We start from the raw sequence: 16,072 nt of genomic DNA, 5'->3' as shown, positions 1-16,072 counted from the left end.
TGAAATTGAAGCTAAGGTAGCATTGCAAGAAATTCATGAAGGAATTTGTGCAACTCATGCAAGTGGGCATATGATGGCTAGACAAATGCAACGATCCGGGTACTTATGGATGACCATAGAGAAAGATTGCATGGATTATGTCAGGAATAAAGTTGGATGGATAACTTTTGATGATGCACCGAATGTGAATTCCAACCCTATACCCAATCATGCTACAAGTAGTGGAGGGTTGAATGCTGGAGGAGTAGAGGGTAAGAAGGAAAGAGCTTTGAAGGTTTCCATGGAAAAACTATATGGTATGCTGGTACAGTCTGGATATTTATCTGAGTTTGAAATAGTAATAAATGGAAATAATTACTGTAAGTTTCATGGCGAGGTGGGACATCACATTGATTATTGTGAAGAATTTCACCAAGAAGTGAAAAGGATACTGATTTTCAGCATGATACGGATAGAAAGTGAAGAAGAGAGCAGTGAAGTTGGGATGATAGGCCATTAGGAGAAAAAAATGCAGGTTTGTAGACTCCAACCAACTGTGGGTGCTCCACCAAAACTAATCCTAACCAAGCCTGTATGCATAAATAATGGAAGTTATGGCACAATGCCTTACAATTATAGGTATTCTTTCAACATTAAGAATCCTACTCCTATCTTTCATACTGAAATTGGTGGTTTAACTCGAAGTGGTTGGTGTTTTACACTAGAAGAATTAGAGAGGTAGAGGAAAGCTAAAGGAAAAGAAACAGTTGATGCTTTTAAAGATATGGAAGTGAACAAACCTATAAGTGAAGAGGAGTCCAATGAATTTCTAAAGTTGATGAAGCATAGTGAGTATAGTGTGGTAGATTAGTTAAAGAAAACTCTTGCTAGAATCTCTTGAATGTCACTTATCTTGAGTTCTGAGTTACATCGTAAAGCATTGCAAAAGGTGTTGAATGAAGCAAATGTACCACAGGATATTACTCAGGATATAATGGAACATTTGGTGAGAATAATTCAAGCCTCCAATTACTTATACTTCACTGAAATGAGCTAGACCTAGAAGGGACTGGGCATAATAAGCCTTTGTACATAACCGTGAAATATAAGGATTGTCTGATCGGTAAAGTGCTTGTGGATAATGGTTCAACTTTGAATGTGCTATCAAAGCATATTCTAGATGAGATGCCAATTGATGCTACTTATATAAGGCCAAGCACTATGACAACTAGAGCATATGATGGTTCCCCTAGACAGGTAATAGGGACCATTGACATTGAATTGTTTGTAGGGTCTCAGATGTTTTTGATAACCCTATAAGTGATGGATATCCATTCGTCATATAACATGTCATTAGGAAGGCCATGGATACACGCCTCTGGGGCTGTGACATCATCTCTACACCAATGTCTGAAGTACATTATCAATGATATTCTAGTGAAAGTTAAGGCAGAAGAAACCTTGTCCATGATAAGGAATGTGTCGGTCCCTTATATTGAAGAAGAAGATTGCAAAGATGGAAATCTCCATGCCTTCGAGATTGTGAACACTGAATGGGCACCAGAGAATAAGGTGTTGAGAAGACCAATTATTTCTGATTCTGCCAGAATGACAGCTAAGTGCTTTTTAAAACATAGGCTACCATTCTAGAATGATCCAATTACTGGAAATCTTAAGAGAATCAACATGATAAAAATTAAGGCTGCTGATCAGAGGTTTGGGCTTGGCTTTAAGCCTAAGAAAGATGATCACAAAAGAGTTGCTAGGATAAAACGAGAAAAAAAGGTTGGCCAAAATAGAAGGAAGAAAGCCAGAGGAAGAAGACATTGTAATCCCACCTATCCATGTTTCTTTTCCAAAGTCAGCATATGTGATGAAACCTGAAAACATGATGAAAGTATTGGGACAAAAACTTGTTATCATGGATATTAACAATATAGAGGAAAGTGAAAGGAAAGGTTGGAACTATGATAATGAGCAAAAAACAATAAAAGAAGATGAATTGTTGTCTCAGTTAACTGTTTATTATCTAGAAGAGGCTCCAACTAGCGCCTTTGTGCGAAAGCTTTTAGTTGAAGAAGTATTCTAGAATTGGGAGATTGAAGAAGCCCTAGTTGTTTTCAAGAAGTAATGATTAAGCGTTTACTTATATTTGCTTTTATGTGCTCTATGTGCTTTGCATTGTAGTTTGCTTTTGTGTTTTTATACCTAGTTGGAAATCTTGGCTCAAGATGTCAACATAAGGTCTTTTTATAATTGTTGAGCCAACTTTTAAAATATTATTGAGATCATGCATTTCCACCAACAATTGTTATCTTCCTTTTGTTTTGTTCGGCTACAAGATATGCATTCACACTAAAAACACCTTCCGCTTTTAGGAATTCTGAAAGCAAGTCCTCCATAAATCCACAAACATATTGCATTGAAAATGAATGGCCAAACTTTGATAAGGATGAGATTGCAATTGATGAAGAGGAATGGAATGAAGAGTTTACTAGACGAGTAGAACAATCGGAGCATGCTTGGAAACTTGCAAAAAAAGAATTAGAGGTGATAAATGTAGGCACCGAGCAAGATAAAAGAGAGCTAAAGATTGGAATTCTGATTACTACAGAAGAAAGATGTAGTTTAACCTCACTACTACAAGAGTATATGAATGTGTTTGCCTGGTCTTATGCAGATATGTCTGGTTTAGACATTGATATTATAGTATACAGATTACCTTTGATAAAAGGATGTAAACCTGTTAAGCAGAAATTAAGAAGAACTCGCCTATACATTGTGCTCAAGGTCAAGGCAGAGATAGAGAAGTAGTGGGATACCAGTTTTTTAGAAGTTATTAAATACCCTCAATGGGTATCGAACATAGTGGTAGTACCAAAAAAGGATGACAAAATCAGAGTATGTGTAGACTTCAGGGATCTAAACAAAGCTAGTCCGAAAGACGATTTTCCTTTGCCTCACACAGACGTCCTAGTAGACAATGCTGCTAGGAGTTCAACTTACTCCTTCATAGATGGATTCTCCGGGTATAACCAGATTAAAATGGTTGAAGAAGATAAAGAGAAGACCACTTTTATCACACCATGGGGAAACTTTTGCTACAAAGTGGTGTCATTCGAGTTAAAGAATGCTGGAGCCACATATCAAAGGGCAATGGTGACACTTTTCCATGATATGATATATAAAGAGATTGAAGTGTATGTGGATGATATGATTGCCAAGTCTAAGAATGAAGAAGATCATGTTCAGGTTCTAAGAAAATTATTTGATAGACTAGGGAAGTATTAATTGAAGCTGAATCCTTCAAAATGCTCATTTGGGGTGAAGTCTGGAAAGTTGCTAGGATTTATGATAAGCAATAAAGGAATAGAGGTCGATCTTGATAAAGTGAAAGCAATCCAGGCTATGATAGTTCCTAAGACCGAGAAAGAAGTAAGAGGTTTCTTAGGACGTTTGAATTACACGCTCGATTCATATCTCAGTTAATAGCAACATGTGAGCTAATTTTTTGATTACTTCGAAAAAAGAATCCTGGTACATGGGACAAAGATTGTCAATAGGCTTTTGATAAAATAAAGCAATAATTATAGAATCCACCTTTGTTAGTGCCACCTGTGCCTGGAAGATCTTTAATCTTATATTTGACAGTAACTGAGGTAGCAATGGGTTGTGTGTTGGGACAACATGATGAGTTTGGAAGAAAAGAGCAAGCTATCTATTATCTGAGTAAGAAGTTTACCGATTATGAATCCAGATATACTATAACTAAAAAGCTATGTTGTGCTCTTGTATAAAGTACAAAGTGTCTTTGACAATGTATGTTGTATTATACCACCTGGTTGATCTAAAAAATGGATCATCTTAAATACATCTTTGAGAAACCCTACTTGTCAAGCCGAATAGCAAGGTGGCAAGTAATGTTGGCTGAGTATGACATTGTATACAAGACAAGAAAATCTGTAAAAAGAAGTGTAATTGCTGATCATCTAGCAGATAATGCTATCAAAGATTATGAGCCTTTGAAATTTGACTTCCCGGATGAAGATGTGTTGATAGTAGAAGAAGACAAAGAGAAGAATGATTGGTGGATAATGTATTTTGATGGGGCAGTGAATGTTTCTGGTAATGGAGCAGGGGCTGTGATAATCTCACCTAACAAGAAGCAATATCTCATCTCAATCAAACTACAATTTGAATGCACAAACAATACTGCTGAATATGAGGCTTGTATCCTTGGATTAGAAGCTGTTTTGGAGATGAAAATAAAGAAGCTTGATGTCTATGGGGATTCAATGTTAATAATCTGTCAAGTGAAAGGCGAATGGCAGACCAAGGAAGAAAAACTGATACTATATCAACAGTATCTCTCGAAACTAACTGAGGGCTTTGATGAGATAGATTTTACCCACATGGGAAGAGACAAAAACCAGTTTGCTGATGCTTTGGCAACCTTAGCTTCTATGGCCAAAACTAATTACAGAATCAGGGTATAACCAATTTGTATTGAGATTAAAAAATTTCCAGCTCATTGTTGTTCAATTGAAGGAGAAATAGATGGGAACCCATGGTTTTATGACATCAAGTGGTTTATCCAATATCAAGAGTATCCCTTGGGGGCATCTAAAGCAAATATGAAGACCTTGAGATGGTTGGCCATGAAATTTTACCTGGATGGAGAAATTCTATATAAAAGATCATTCAATGGGACTTTACTAAGATGTCTAGATGAAATTGAAGCTAAGGTAGCATTGCAAGAAATTCATGAAGGAATTTGTGCAACTCATGCAAGTGGGCATATGATGGCTAGACAAATGCAACGATCCGGGTACTTATGGATGACCATAGAGAAAGATTGCATGGATTATGTCAGGAAATACCATGAATGTCAAGTGTACAGTGATAAGATAAATGCACCTTCAGCTCCTCTATTTAATATGACATCACCATGGCCATTTGCAATGTAGGGAATAGATGTGATTGGGCCAATCAACCCAAAGGCCAGCAATATGCATCAATTTATCTTAGTAGCCATTGATTGCTTCACAAAGTGGGTGGAGGCTAGCTCTTATGCTTATGTAACTCAAAAGGTGGTTAAGTGTTTCATTGAGAAAGATTTGATCTGCTGGTACGGTTCACCTGAGAAGATAGTGACCGACAACGCCCAGGATTTTAATGGACAAATAATCACAGAATTATGTGTGAAATGAAAAATTAAACATTCAAACTCATCTCCCTACAGACCAAAGATGAATGGTGCTGTCGAAGTTGCAAATAAGAATATCAAAAAGATTATCCAGGAGATGGTAGTCACTATAAAGATTGACATGAGATGCTTCCCTTTGCTCTACATGCATATCACACAACAGTAAGAACATCTACTAGAGCTACACCTTACTCACTAGTATTTGGGATGGAGGCGGTAATGCCTTTGGAAGTAGAAATTCCATCTTTGAGAGTACTAATAGAATCTGAACTAGAAGAAGCTGAATGGGCTAAAGTGAGATATGAACAGCTAAACATGATAAGTGAGAAGAGGTTGGCTGCAATTTGTCATCACCAACTATACCAAAGAAGGATGGCCAAAGCATATGATTGGAAAGTCCGACCAAGAGAATTCAAAGAAGGGGATCTTATACTCAGAAAAATCTTACCATTACTAAGTGAAGACCAAAGCAAATAGGCACCAAATTATGAAGGCCTGTATATAGTGAAGAAAGTATTCTCCAGAGGGGCTCTGTTGTTAACTAGGATGGATGGAGATGATTTACTTAGGCTTGTGAACTCTGATTCTGTGAAAAAGTATTATGTATGATGTGTTTCATCCAATCAAAATCAATTAAATGAAGTTTTGGCCAGGAAATTCTCTTTGCATATACCTTACCAAAAAAACCCATGCATGATCTCAATAGCTCAACAATTTGATCTTTCAAACTTTTTTATAAGAGAACCCATTCTTTTTAAATGTGGTTTTAAAAGAATTGATTTTGTTTTTGATTTCAATGAAATAAATCAATGATTTATTTAGGATAATGTTCAGAGTAATTCCCTTAAAAGTGATGACCATACAAGTCAAAAACATGCAATTAGAACAACTATCACTGAAATTCTATCTTGGACCTACATTTTATCAGCATGAATAATGGTTGGTAGTCTATTAGTTTGTCATGGACTCGCAAAGCATGGTATCTTATAAATCCAAAGCATTACACTGGATGTGAACAAAGTTTATTGGTTTTAACTGATCTTACTTGAAATGAGGAAAGACCATCTTTGATATTCCTTTCATTTTCTTTAAAAGTATCCTTTGTAGTCCCAATTTGAGCCGAGTCTATTTAAAGTTTTTCCTTTCATAAGAACCTTAACTAAGATCACACCCTACACTACAGGGGCAGAAAGAAAGAAATGATCATGGAAATTGTCTTGAAGGCATGTGAGCTTATGAAGTTTGACAATAAGGAATTCAAAAAGATTCCAAATAATTGAGAGAATTCCCAATAAATATGAGAGTAAAAAAAACAGAAATTCCTAATTTGGAATATTTAGTATCATTTTTGTTGTCAAGATAGCAAAAGAAAAGACTAAGATAAGATAATAGTGATCTATAGTTTTTAAACCCTTAAACGCTCTTTTGAGCTTATGAAATACTCTTTCTTTTTATAGCCTTGAGCCATAAAATACATTACATGCCTTTAAAGTCCTTTCTAATCAAGAAAGCAACCTGGATCAATAAAAGACGTTCTCAAAATATAAGACACTTTTCCATAAAGAGTCATGGCGTAGCAAATAATTACTCATTATTATTCATGCTGTTAAAAGGAGTGTTTCTAAAAATAAAAGGCAATTTTTCCTTTTCTCTCAAAATACATTCAAGCAATCGCTTGAACACTTTGAAAACCAAAGCAGAAGGTCATCTCATCACTTACCTTCATCTGAGATTACTTTTATTAAGAGATTTAACACAAATCCCTAAAATTGTTATAAACAAACATTGAGAGTTTCAGTTTTCAAAAACAAAAGAGATCTTTTGAAAAATCATTTTTGAAAAAAAAAGGTTTTCTTTGTAAGAAAAACGAATATATGAGATACTAAAAGGCAGTGTTAGAAAATCAAAGATTCTAATGACAATAAGAGCAAAGGAGGAAATGAAAAGAGACAGTTAATTCTTCCAGGGGCAGAGAAGTAGTCACCAGATTCCTAATGGTATAAAGAAATTTGTTTCCCTAATGGAAGATACACATGATAAAACTATAGATTTCTTCAAGTATGGGGATTAAAATAACATGATTTTGCAGTATCTATGAAATGAGATTGTTGACTCTCATAATATGATCAGTTAGACAATATGATAACTGATATATCTTCAGATATGAAAATCCTAGGTGAAGCAGCATATTCTTCATATATTGACCATATGAATTGGTTAAAGAATCCTCAATAATGGGAATGTTACCAACATACCAACAACACAATGTTAGGCTAGGGAGAAGCTAATGCTCTCAGCGAAGTAACCAATGGAGAAAGGGGCAGTGAGTATTGGGAAACTCAAACAAGCTTATCTTAGAAAAATAAGCAACACAGGTCAGCTTAAGTAGATTTGAAAGACGCGTGAATCAAAAGAGCTTACTAAAATTCAAGATCCTCAAATAAGATGAATGGGGGATTTATATTTCAAAAAGGTAAGATGCATTGTATATCATCTAACTTCATAAGCATTGCATATTTATTTTGCAGATATTTCTTGAAACAAAATTCCCAATGGGATCCAACGAGATTCAAACGAATTGAAGTTCTTTTAAATCACATCAAATATGGCAATTCCATAAAAGCAAATTCATAACTAAAGACAAGAAAGATAGATTCTTATTCATGGAAAAAGGGTTTACAAGTACAAATGTTAAACAGTACGAGGACGATTAAGGATATTGTCATCTTGATGATCAATCATGCCTTGAAATTCTTCAAATTGTTTATGCATATGCTTTATATCTTCCTAGAACTCGTGGTGTCGTGTCTTAACATAGTCCCTCCAAAAGTCAACACGTGCATTCAGCTTTTGGTTTCTCGTCTCCAAGTTGTTTCTATGACGTCTCTCGTCATGGAGTCTATTCCTTAAATTCTCGATCTGATGATGGAGATCAAGAACCTGAGTATTCAACTCAAGTATTTTGGCATAAAGACGCTCTACAATGTTCACCAAAGATGAAGTAGCTCTGATGCTGAGAGCAAGTGACTGATTCACTGCTTCAATATTAGTTTTGGCTGCCAGTATTGTTTCATCACGGGGAAGGATCATGTCTCTAGCCACGACTATAGCAGTATATTCATTGTCCATTACAGTATCTTCTATTGTAACTGGATGACCATTCACTTCAAAGGTAGTACGCCAAACTACAGGCTCTACTGCAGGAACAAGATTTGGGTTAGCATTGGAAGAAAAGGAAGACATGGTTAAAGCTTCAAGAGTTGAGAACTTTGAAAGGCTTGAAAATAGAAGTTGATGATGTTTGTCACCAAATACTGCATGATTTATAAGGATTCTACTCCTACTATTATTTTGAACAGAAGATCAAATGTCAGTCGTAAATCTAAGACTTTCTTAAGAAGCTTTCATTATCTTTGAGATCGATTTACAAATCAGATCTCAACCGTAGATATAAGACTTTCTTGAGAAGCTTTCATCATCTTTGAGATCGATTTACAAATAAGATCTGAGCCGTACATATATGACTTCCTTTAGAAGTTTTCATTAACCCTAAAGCTCATGGTGAAATCACTTTCATGTATTTCACAAAATCAATGTTGAAATCACTTTCATGTATTTCAGAAAACCATTGTTGAAATCATTTTCATGTATTTCACCAAAATCAATATTGAAAACAATTTCATGTTTGTCACTTGGGCACGTCGCCCATAAGAATTAGACCAACTGAAAAATATGTGTTTTTCAACACCTCCATTATTTTTCTTTACAAAACGTATTATGCAAAGTCAAAAGAAAATGAATTTTCCAATGCCTTTACACCGTAAGCATTATAAAGAGGGGGCAACTGTTGTAACCCAATTTTGGATTCACTAAGATTTTCTCGAATGTTATTTTATTTTATTATTCATAAAATAATAATAATAATAATAATAAAGTTTAAAATATATTTTTCTTGGGTCAACCGCATCTTTCGATCAAAACCGAGTCTATCGGGTCAATACGGGTCAAACCATGTCGATTGGGATAAAAAAATGAGTTTCGAGCCATTTTGGGTCAAAACCGTCATTTTCGGTCAAAATCGAGTCCATTGGGTTAATATGGGTCCCACCATATCGACCGGGATAAAAAAAAAATAATTTTTGGGTCAAAACGGAGTCCACTAAGTCAATATTGGTCCCATTATGTTAAGATCGATTTACAAATTAGATCTGAGCCGTACATATATGACTTCCTTTAGAAGTTTTCATTAACCCTAAAGCTCATGGTGAAATCACTTTCATGTATTTCACAAAATCAATGTTGAAATCAATTTTCCAATGCCTTTGCACCGTAAGCATTGTAAAGAGGGGGCAACTGTTGTAACCCAATTTTGGATTCACTAAGATTTTCTCGAATGTTATTTTATTTTATTATTCATAAAATAATAATAATAATAATAATAATAAAGTTTAAAATATATTTTTCTCGGGTCAACCGCATCTTTCGATCAAAACCGAGTCCATCGGGTCACTACGGGTCAAACCATGTCGATTGGGATAAAAAATGAATTTCAAGCCGTTTTGGGTCAAAACCATCATTTTGGGTCAAAATCGAGTCACTGGATTAATATGGGTCTCACCATATCGATGATTATTTTTGTAAAGATGAGTTTCAGGTTATTTTTGGTCAAAAACCCGGCCCACCAAGTTGATACCCATATAAAGATTTTTTTATGTTCCAATATAAGTTTTGGTAATTAAAATTTATTTTTAGTGGTTGAAAAGCTTTTTCTAATACTGATTTGTGTTTTTAATTTTCCCTATAAATATTTATTATTATTATATGTAATAAAATAAAAAAATAATACAGTTTTTTTATAGTAGGCGGAGGATTTTTGCCGATGGTAGGCGGTGCAGCTGTAGCATTGAAATTTTGCACACCACGTGATTTTCTATCCCCTCTTCATTGGTTATAAATAGCTAATAAAAATATGCCAAAGAGGAAGAAAAGAAAAAAAAAGAAAGAAAAGAAGAGAAAAATCTGAGCTTACTATTTATTTTGTTACTATTTAGCTACTATTCATGTATTTTCTTCTTTTTCTTCACGTGAGTAAGATATTGATTTTAAATTTTTTTTTTAAAAATACCAAAAATATCCTTACCATTAGATCTAATAGTGTTTAATTCTGAGCCTTTGATTTAATAGGATACAATAAGGCTTACCACACTGGATTAAAACCCAAATCTATCTCAGCACTTAAAATAATATGTTCTTCCATCCTGTTGTGCCACGTCATTAGGTGTACCAAACACTCGGTGCACCGCGCCACACTGGATCATAACTCAACCCATTCGAACGGACCGATTAACTTGCAGATCAAGCCAATCACAACCGCAGGATCAGTTCATCCGTGATCTAACGGTTCATAGCCTTCAGAGCCTCTCTCTCCTCTCGTCGGCTGACACGACAAAAAGACTAATGTCTTCTCCTAAGTGCAGGAGTGTCGAAATAATAAATAACCCGACAAGACCAGGGTCGAACCATAGGAAGGTTAATTGTACAAATTATAAACAACAACAATAGTAATAACAATAATAATAATAATAATAACAGCAATAACAACAACAATAACAACAACAACAACAACAATAATAATAATAATAGTACTAGTAGTAGTAGTAGCAGCAGTAGTAGTAGTAGTAGTAGTAGTAATAATAAAGAAAAAAAAGGAAAAGAAGAATAAGAAGATGAAAACTTTGAGATGGAATATTAATGTAAGGATTAAACAATGATAATAAAAAGTCTTGAGATGCATCCTAGTGGAGATATGCATCGTGCATTTCATGATTTATGGCCACTATTTCATAAAGAACATGCTCGACTTAGTCTTGGAAGTCTGACAAAAAAAGACCCTGTTTGCCAGTTTTTAAGAAAACTGGATGGGAAGCCTATCCCCGACCCATAAAAGGCGTTTAAGCCGTTCTTGGACGTAAAACTAAGGGAAGATGTGAGCCACAACCACAACTACTTGTACATACACATGTTTTTTCAAAAATAAATAAATAAATAGAGAGAGAGAGAGAGAGTGTAAGACTCCAGCTGGCCTACATATAGGTGGTATGATTGTCTTTTTAATTTTTCATCTATAAAATCCTCTCTTCCTTCCTTCCATTTCTACTTAACCCATACATTCAAAAAATATCGAAGTGTGTAGAAATGGAAAGTTCCTCAGTTCATCACATAAGAAATATTTGTGTTTTTGGTGGATTTAGTCTTGGGAAAGAAAAATAGTTTTTAGAATCAGCAAATCATCTTGGTTAGGTACTAGCTGAGAGAAAGATTCATTTAGTATATGGGAGAGGCAGTCTGGGATTAATGGGAGGTGTGTCAATAACTGTATTTTTAGAAGGTAGTCAAGTTTTGGGGGTCGTCCCCGAAGCTTTAGCATAAAGGGACATCATTGGAAAAACAATTGGAAAGGAACTTCAGGTCTCCACAATGTCGGCTCGAATGAATGCAATGTTTAACCATGCTGATGCCTTCATTGCTTTACCAGGTGGTCTAGGTATATTGGAAGAGATCTTTCATATTTCCTCTTGGGCCCAACTGCACATTCACCATAAACCCATAGGTCTGTTAAATGTTAATGGTTATTATGATAAGTTGTTGTCTTTTCTTGATCATGCTGTGGAACAAGAATTCTAACATCTTCTGCACGACAAATCATAATCTCTGCTACTACTGCTGAATAATTGATTAACCAACTACAATCTTTAATTCTTGTAATTGATCCCTCCATGAGTCGCATAAATTGGTCATCTAAAGAAAGCCGTAAAAATCTTAGATTAGATTTGAGTCTTCATTTGTGAATTTTTGTGTCTTTTTGTTTAGTATTGTGTTTTGTTATTTTTTTATTTTTGTTTAAGTGTGTTTCAGGTTTATCAGTGTTTGTTATTTCAGGTGATATCTTCTATACTCTATCTTTCTACCTTAGCACATTAAGGACAATGTCTCGTTTTGATTGGGGGGAGAGGGTAGTAGTTGATAAAAAAAATAAAAAAAAATTGTTTTCCATTTCATAAAGCATGTGCAAAATTGTTATTACTAGGATGACAGAGTAAATGAGATCTTTTTATGACTATTGAGACACATTTTAGTAACCATTCTTAATAAGATCTATCATAAAACTTCTTGAAATATTCAGGTTTACAAACTCTCACATTACTATCACTTAATTATGCTCATATACTGATTTAACATGCATTCATAAACCTTAATTTTCACACACACACTTTAACATATGATTGTGGGTTGCACATTGGATTATTACATTAATTAAGTTTTTTTGTTAAAGGTAACAACCAAGGGAAAGGGATAGTATATAATTTGAAAAAAAAACAAAAAAAAAAACCCAAAAAAATAGAGAACAAATAATGATAATAATAAAAATGTAGATAAGTTTGGTTTCGTAGCCTCCCTAACCCAAGCAATCAAGCCCGAAGGGGTGTTTTAACACCCAATACCCTAAAGTCAACTGACTTGGGAGCTATTGGCCCAACGCTTGTTACATGGGTTGAAGAGGAAAGTTTAAGGGAATTAAACATTGCACTATCTACGTATCAGTATCTGCAACCCGAGTTACTAAACTCGTAGGGGTGTCTCAATACCTAATGCCCTAAGACCAACTGGTCTGGGAGTCATTAGTCGAAAGCTCGTTACATGGGTTAAAGATGCATGGTGTTTTAAGTTATATGTATATATATTAAAAAAATAAAAAAAAATAAAAAAATAATAATAATCTCAACCCAAGGAAGTTAACCTTAAACATTAGAACAAAAATTTTGTTTTCTTCCAAGAAAAGCCCCATAATTATGTGTTGATATATTGAGCACAAAAAAAAGGTTTATTAATATCTTGTTAAGAGGTATTGAGCAGATATATAAATTTAATGAGAGTTTGTTTATCTGGATATATTAATGGAAGTTGAATGATAAATACCTTGCTTTGTGGAATTTACAAATTGTTTTTCTATTTTAATGCTTTGATTACTAGAGAATAGTAATAAGCTGGTTGGGGGTGTGATTAGTACTTAAAAGTGCCTTTTTTATCAAGATTTTATGTCATCATTTTGCACTTGAAGTATCAATAACTCCTTAACTAAAACATGTTTTATAATAATATATCTAATAATATAAGATACCTTTAATTTGTGGTAAATATTTATTTTAAATGCAGGCCTGTCACATAAATGAAAGGATTGATTGATGAATTTAAGAACTGAAATTGAAAGGACAAAGAGATGGCCAAACTTAGAAAAGAGATGTAGGTACAATCTAAACTAGAACACTGTTTGGTAATTGAGTCATATCTAGAGCTGTAGATCTTAAATTTAGGTCTACTTTATATGGATGGAAAGGTAAGACATAGGCCTACAACTTTCATATGGAGCTAAGACTTAAAAAGGCTACTTTGAAGTCCAAATTATAGCAATAACAAAGAAGTTCGAATTTGTCTTCCAACCCGAGCACTATTCAGTGTTTGGCTCATATCTGGAGTTCTAGAAGTCCAAATGACCTGAATGTTTTAAACAGGAAAGTTGAGACAATTTCCTACAACTTTTATTTTTCAAATGACTCTAATTTTGATGTTATCAATGACGTTTTGGGCAGATAAGAGAAGATAAGGATTGTCACCAAGTCAAGAGTTGGTCACCCACTCATCAATTAGTCATCAAATCAATAGTTTCCAATTTTGGCCTATAAAAGGAGGCATTTGCCATGCATTTAGGCATCTTGGTTTCTAGATCAAGATCATGCTCTTGTTTTCTCTCTTTGTATTTTTTGTAATGTTTATGCTTTGCTTTTATTAATATTAAGTTTATGCCTTTCATTTCTTTTCATTTACTTAGTTAACTTTTATCTTATTTATGTTCTTATTTTGTTTATTTATTTTTCTTTCTTTCATTATGTTTAGCTAAGTTTATTATGTCAAGGTGAAAAGGTTACACTAGTGGAGTAAGAATAAGTATAGTAGAAACTTAATATGGACTTTAATGTTTGATACTAACATGTTTTGTATTTGTTATCTTGTTCACTCTTTAATACCTTGCTTGTTAAATGACTAATCTAGATTTATGTTGTATAACACTTAGTACAACAAATACTTGGCACTCTCATAACCCATACTGTATGGTATAACCGACACCTGAGCTATGAAAGGAACTTGATTTGTTGTTAACATAAATTATAATCATGAATGCCTAACGAGATTTACGAGTATTAGCATTAATCGAATAAGATAACTAATGTGATCATGTTAACAATTTATAATCTGATTGGAACCTTCTTTGTGTGTGGTTTCCAATTCAATAATAAGAGTTTATACTATACTTGTTTAACATACCATTAGTAGAACCTCTAACCTTGATATTTGCTTTTATCATTATTTAATCTTTAGGTTAATCTTTCATCTCAAAGTTCTCATTAACTTCTTCTTCTTCTTCTTAACTATTATTATTATTATTATTATTATTATTATTATTGCTACTAATATTATTATTGTTGTTGTTGTTACTATTTTTGTTGTTTATAATTTGTATAATTAACTTCCCTGTGGTTCGACTCCGGTCTTGCCGGGTTATTTATTACTTTGACACTCCTCCACTTGGAAGAAGACATCAAGCTTTCAATCGTGTTACTAATATCAAGATTCAACTTTTTAAGAAGATAAAAGGTAAGCCCGCCAAGGGTGAAATCAAGGGGGAGGCAAGCAGGGCCAGACCCTTATAGAAAAAACATATGATGACTGATCTAGTAGGTTAGTTTTTTATTGCTTAGTGATAATGTAAGAAGATGTAATATTTAAATAGATGGGCCCTTTTACTAGTAAATATATTTGTTGTTCATTGACTTTAAAACTATCTAAGTAGAAAGAAAAAAATATGAAGTTATAAATAACTTTTTTAACTTAAAGGATTTTGTTGTTTTTACTTGTTGCAGCCATAATATAAAAGATAAAATACTAAAATAAGAATATAAATTGTAAATAGAAAAATTGAAGTAGAGCGCCACCATTTAATTCTTCTTTTGTCAAACAAATCAAAGGAATTAAACATCGTTAACCCTAAACTTAAAATTTATTTATGTCTTATTTTGGGATATTTGTTAAGAATTTGATGAGGTTTTTTAATAATTTTATTATTTTTGCTTCTTTTTGTTTTTTTTCCCGGATCTAATTTGCTAGTTTTACCAAAAAAAAAATTAATTCTTATTATAGTGATGTTTTTTTCTAATTAATTAGATATATTTTATTAGTTTGTTTTAATTATACTTGGATTTTTTTTTTATTAAAATAAATATGTAAGAATCATTCTTTATTATTTTTTATTTTATTTCAAAGTTTATCAAACATATATAATGTTTTGATTTATCTAATATTTCTTATATATTTTGTATGTTTATATTTCATTGGTATAAAAACTAATAAAATTAAAGTGATAAATATATTATGAAGATAAAATTAACTTCATTACTTTAACCACCTACCTAGTAAACTACTATAACAAATCAGCTTGAAAAAGAATCTAGTAAACTACTGTAACAAATCAGCTTGAAAAAGAATCAACTGGGGTCTTGGTTTTAGGGTAATTCATTGATTTCTGAACCATTTATAAGACTCGAGTTGGAGCAATGTGTTGATGGAGCTAAGGCACAGCTTGTATAAGTTGAGACCGACCCTTCTGGTCGAATACACGCCATAACATTTTTCCCGATCCAACCAAAGACTCCGCCTCCACACAACCCCAAAAAAAACAAAGTCTTTGTTTACACGCAAAATTGAACTTTGGAAGAAGGGCAGGGCCTTGTTTTTGTTTTATTTACGGACATGATATAGGGCTAATTGGCACTA

At 33.5% G+C, this 16,072-nt stretch overlaps 1 pseudogene; it reads left to right on the top strand.

Moving 5' to 3' along the window:
* The first annotated feature begins 4,391 nt into the window (after nt 1-4,391).
* Nucleotides 4,392-5,662, top strand: LOC105114936 (uncharacterized protein K02A2.6-like; annotated as a pseudogene).
* Nucleotides 5,663-16,072: the final 10,410 nt, after the last annotated feature.

Source organism: Populus euphratica, unplaced genomic scaffold (genome assembly GCF_000495115.2).
Source record: "Populus euphratica unplaced genomic scaffold, PopEup_1.0 scaffold604.1, whole genome shotgun sequence".
In the NCBI taxonomy this organism is placed as follows: Eukaryota; Viridiplantae; Streptophyta; class Magnoliopsida; order Malpighiales; family Salicaceae; genus Populus; species Populus euphratica.
Note: the sequence above shows the minus strand (reverse complement) of the source record. Positions and strands in the feature narration are given on the sequence as shown.